The sequence below is a fragment of the Myotis myotis genome, unplaced genomic scaffold, assembly GCF_014108235.1.
Source record: "Myotis myotis isolate mMyoMyo1 unplaced genomic scaffold, mMyoMyo1.p scaffold_m19_p_5, whole genome shotgun sequence".
Taxonomy (NCBI): domain Eukaryota; kingdom Metazoa; phylum Chordata; class Mammalia; order Chiroptera; family Vespertilionidae; genus Myotis; species Myotis myotis.
Genome location: NW_023416357.1, coordinates 83,519,684 through 83,525,095, shown reverse-complemented (window position 1 = coordinate 83,525,095; position 5,412 = coordinate 83,519,684).

The following is a 5,412-nucleotide window of genomic DNA, read 5'->3' as shown; positions in this document are numbered from 1 at the left end:
ACTTCTGTCTCGGCTTGGGCCTTAGTAATGGCAGGTCCTGGAGAAGTAACCTCTGACCACTGGCAAAATCTCCAGGTCCAACCAATGTGACCAGGAGCTCTATTGGACCCTCTCTGAGCCCATCTTCCAGCATAAAAACGGGCCTGTCAGCCCAAAGACCCTTTTTGGACCTGAGTGGGAGGATCTTGCCCCCTTTCTAGGCACTTGTCAAATTTCTCCAAAGTTCTATTATATTTATAAACCATTCACTTGTGAATTAGAAAATAAACTTTAAAAAACTAGACAATTCATGCCCAGTTGTATAAATTCTAGTGCACTTTGTTTTGTTTTTTACAGTTCGATGGGCTTTGGTATATTGCATCATCTATAATAATAAAAGTATAATATGCTAATTAGACCAGACGACCTTCTGGACAAAGCCGGGGCTGCGAGGGAAGCCCGGGTCTCGGGTGCCTGCTGGCGGCCAGAGAGAAGCCCGGGTCCCAGGTGCCGGAAGGAAGCCAGTGCCAGCAGCCGGGGGAAGGAAGGCCTACTCTTGCATGAATTTCGTGCATCGGGTCTCTAGTATATAACATAAAATTTACCATTTTAACTGTGCGAGTCAGTGGCATTAATTATACTCAAAATATTGTACAACCATAACTATTTCCAAAACTTTCTCATCACTCCAAACAGGGCTATTTAGCTTTCCAGTTCACCGCTGATTCAGTTGTGTGCACACTTGTTATAGAAGCAAAATGCCTAGGTAGTAATGCAACAGCTCTAAGGACTCTGAACGGTCTAAGGATGTGAATATCCTGGGGTCACACATATCCTAAAAGTGAATGGAAAGCTATGGATTCTCGTCAGAAAAAATGTACCTTAAGAAGTACATACAACATCCTAGAAGGCCCTGGAGCCCACCATGAAGTTGTCTTGCCACCCCCAACTCCCAACGTACAAATGAGCATTACTCCCACCCCCGATCCTGTCAGTTCTCTCTGATAATTAACTCACTACCCAATGGGACCTAGAACATTCCATTCTTCTGCCTCACCCTACCTAAATACCTTTATACAAACTGGTTTTGTCATGTTATTTCGAAAGTTCATCTTACATATAAGTGTCATGCTGTCTGTAAGCATTTGGGACAAACTTTCTGTTACCATGACCGTGGCTCATCCACGTTGCTGCGAGTGGATACCATTCATTCCTTTAAGGAGACTTCTGTACAACATTCCATTATCTAAATAGAGGTTTTGCCGCTATGAATGTTCTCTTGGATATATACCTGGAGGAGAACCACTGGGTATGGAGTATGGGAACATTTAATGTTCAAGTTCATTCCCAAAGCGGCTACACCCATTTATACTCATCTGTAAGGGAGAAGAGACTCACAAACTCTCCAGCGACTGGTTTATCAGGCTTCCTGACTTGCCATTTAAATGGGTGTAAAATAGTATTTTATTTCTTTAGTCTCGATTTAAAATTCCTTGATTGCAAATGAGTTGAACATCATTTGGGGGCCATTATTTCCTCTTCTGTGAAATAACTTATCATATCTTGCTTAGTTTCCTATTGGGTTGCCTTTTACCAATTTGCTGGAATTCTTCATATGTCCTTCATCATTTTAGTTACATGCCTTTTCCTTTTTTGTTTTGATAAAGTACTTTAAAAAAATCTAATGAGTATATTCTTTTTAAAAAAATATTTTTATTGATTTTGGAGAGGGAAAGAAACATTGATGAGAATCATTGATCAGCTGCCTCCTGCATGCCCCCTACTGAGAATCGAGCCTGCCACCTGGACATGTGCCCTTGACCAGAATCGAACCCGGGACCCTCCAGTCTGCAGGCCAATGCTCTATCCACTGAGCAAAACTGGCTAGGACTTAATGAGTACATTTTTAATTTCAAGAGTATAATGTATGTGAAAAAGAATTCTACCAATTCCAAGGAGTCTTGGTGCTATTTACAGAAACTCTGGGCTATTTAAAAAGCTTCTCTGGCCTAGCCAGCATGGCTGTGGTTGAACATCAACCTCTGAATCAGGAGGTTGCAGTTCAATTCCGGGTCAGAGCACATGCCCAGCTGTGGGCTCCATTTCCAATGGGGGTCATGCAGGAGGTAGCCAGTCAATGATTCTCTCATCATTGATATTTCTATTTCTCTTTCCCCCTTCTTTCTTTTCTGAAATCAATAAAAATGTATTTTAAAAATTGATGGTGCCATTACAATTCAAGTTATTAAAAAAAAAAAAAAGCTTCTGATCCCCTCCCTCCTAATCCTGTTTAGGATAAGCTTCTCGGCCAGTAATGATTTTTGTTTATTAATCCTCACCCAAGGATGTTTTTTCCATTGATTTTTAGAGAAAGTAGAAGGGAGGGGGACAGGAACGTTGATGTGAAAAACATGGACTGGTTCCCTCCCACATGAGCCCCGACCCGCGCCAGCGATCGAGCCTGCATGCCCTTGAATAGAACTGAACCCAAGAGCCTTCAGTCCACAGGCCGATGCTCGAACCACTGAGCACCGGCTAGGCCTAGGCCAGTAATGATTTTAACATTTACCTTGTCCCCTGCAATGAACAGAACAGGTATAAGAAACAAATTCTCTCTAGTGTCCAAAATGAATACCAAAGAGCCTGCTGCTGTGAAATAGTTTGCTTTATTTGTATATTTACTATTTTACAGTTAGAGGGTGGTTACAGGTGGGGGAGAGATTAGTAGGTTACAATTAAGTACAGTCTTCATCATTTTGATTTATTTTCATGACAAAAAACTTGCAAAAAGACTTTAAGATACCAGGTATGCTTATAAGCCTGTTAACCTCACACTAATGAGAAAGTAACTCATCATCTCAATGATGTAAAACATTGGCCAAGAAAATATGAAAAATAGAGCAAAGCTCCTCACCAAAAAAGGCCACACGTGGCCAGACCCAGGCCAGCCACTCTTACGCAATGAGGAGCCTGGGCGATAGCCACCTGCGACACACAGCATGGACCGCTGTCCTGTACTAAGGACAAAGTCTGAGATGCGACATCCTGTCCTCCTCTCCTCCCCATTTCCCTGGAAGAGCACTGGTGCGAAGTCCCACTGGGCAGACAGCAAGCAGCTGAACAGAAAACGGGCTGCCCACCCCATGCTCCACCAGATCCAGCTCCGTGGACTACACTGGGCCCTGTCAGGTCCTACTGCAGCTGACAGTCCAGCGTGAACCTTGTCAGTGGCAGTGACTCTGCATGACCTCAACAGCCAATGGAATTTGAAGACTGAGGGGAAAGAACAAAAGTGTACTTAAGGTACAACTTGTGAAAAGAGCAGATTATAAGGCTGTTTAAAAACCAGTCTCCTCACACTGCAAAGAAATGCTGTTTCCATGCCCGGCCAGCATGGCTCAGTGGTTGAGCGTCAACCTATGAACCAGGAAGTCATGGTTTGATTCCTGGTCAGGGCACATGCCCAGGCTCGGTCCCGTGTGGGGTGTGCAAGAGGCAGTCGATGAATGATTCTCCCTCATCACTGATGTTTCTCTCTCCCCCTCTCTCTGAAATAAATAAAATAAAAAATAAATGCTGTTTCTACTGAGTCTCAAGCCAGAGTGGCTTTACAAATTGACATTAATTAGCTCTTTTGGTTCTAGACTTCATCTCTACCAAGTAATCTCCTTCACTGAGAAAACCAGGCTATTCCTTAAAAATCACAAACTGAAAGTGGACAGTAGGTAAAACTGCAACACCTTCCTCCTTCCCCCAAATGTCCACTTCCAACTTCTTCCTTCTTTACGCCTCCTGCTCCCAAGCCCTCCCTGAAGAAGCAAGACATGTGAGTCATGAAAGGAAACCCAGGCTTCTGGAGTCTGCTGTGACCACAGTTACTTTCCCAGGACCTGGAGAAGCAATCTGGCCGCTGGAAGGCAGCTATGCTCACCACTAAACCACCACCGCTGCACCAAACAGGCCTCCGACAAAATGTAAGAACATTCATAGAAACCTGAAACCTATGGATAATAAAGGGACTCCCATTTGTAATTTCATTAAATTTTGTTTCTCTGAAGCCAGCTCAATAGCACAGAGGAATCAGGCATCACCTGTCTTAAACCTATCTCTGGAATATTCACATAGCAGGTACAAATATTTATGAAACTGAGCCTATTTATGTAGGTGCTTCTTTGGGGAAAGATGTACCCTTCTCTCTTCCAGTTAACTTACGGATGGGAGGCAGATACTAAAATGCTTTCTGTAGTATTTAATATTACAGAACTATTATATACTGCAGAGGTGCTTATGAGAAGCAACCACTGTCAAGTTATAGCAATAGATGGGGGGAGGCAGGAAGACAGCTGCACAGGAGTTTCATTTCAACTATAAAGAAACCTCTGGCTCTGGCCAGTGTGGCTCAGTTGGTTGTGTTCTGTGCACCGAAGGGTCGCCGGTTTGATTCCCAGCCAGGGCACATACCTGGGTTGTGGGTTTGATCTCCGGTAGGGGTGTACCCCAAGAACAAAAAATTTTTTAAAAACCTCTGAATTCCTGGGAAGCCTAGCTGACTCTTCCAAAGGTTTGAACATCCCACAGGTGCTTCAAAGATGGAATCTAACAGCACCTTTGGAAAGAGGCCTCACAGAGCTGGAGTTCAAGCCTCTGGCCATTAGTAAATCCCCCCAGGAGACGGGTCTCCCCCTGAAAGGAAACACCAGTAGGCAGCAAGTCCTTTCCTCCATGTTCTTGGCTGGGCAGCAGCTGAAATAAACAGTCCCTCATGCACTCACCAGAACAGCTCCTACTGCCCCCACCTTCTTTCTCCAGGTTAAGCTGCCATCAAGGCTCTCACCTTTAGGCAAGGAAACTGCACCGGGCCAGGTCCTCTACCATCACTCTCCAGTGCCAGCCTGGCCTCCCAAACAGCTCAAAGCCCTGTACCTAGACCACTGAGTCATAAAACCATCAAACTACACAGCAGTTCTTCCCCAACATGATCTGCTTGTTATGGAGTAGCACCATCACTGTCATGAAGAGTACCTAGAATTTCTTCTAAAAACAAGCAGTTAAAAAAAGGCAGGTGTAAATAACAAATGGAAAAAAAGAAAAGAAAAAGCAAGTGCACACTGTGCAAATTATTTGATTTCTTCCATACTGGGAAAAACTACAGCCACACCAGGTTCCTATCTGTTAGGAAAATTACATTTTTAGAAAATGGCGGGGTGGTGGTGGTGGTGGTGTGAGGGGGCGCATGCGTGGGGTGGATCTGGCATCCTATTGCTAATCATCATTAGTTCTTCTTAAGATAATTTCACTAATCCTGTAACTTCCAAAAGTAAGCAGCTTTTCTCTCTTAAATTACAGTATTCTACTAAATTTGGATACTGCTTCCCAAATTAAAAATGGTTAATTTTATGAGGAGCTAAAAATAACTCAAAATAAAGACAAGCA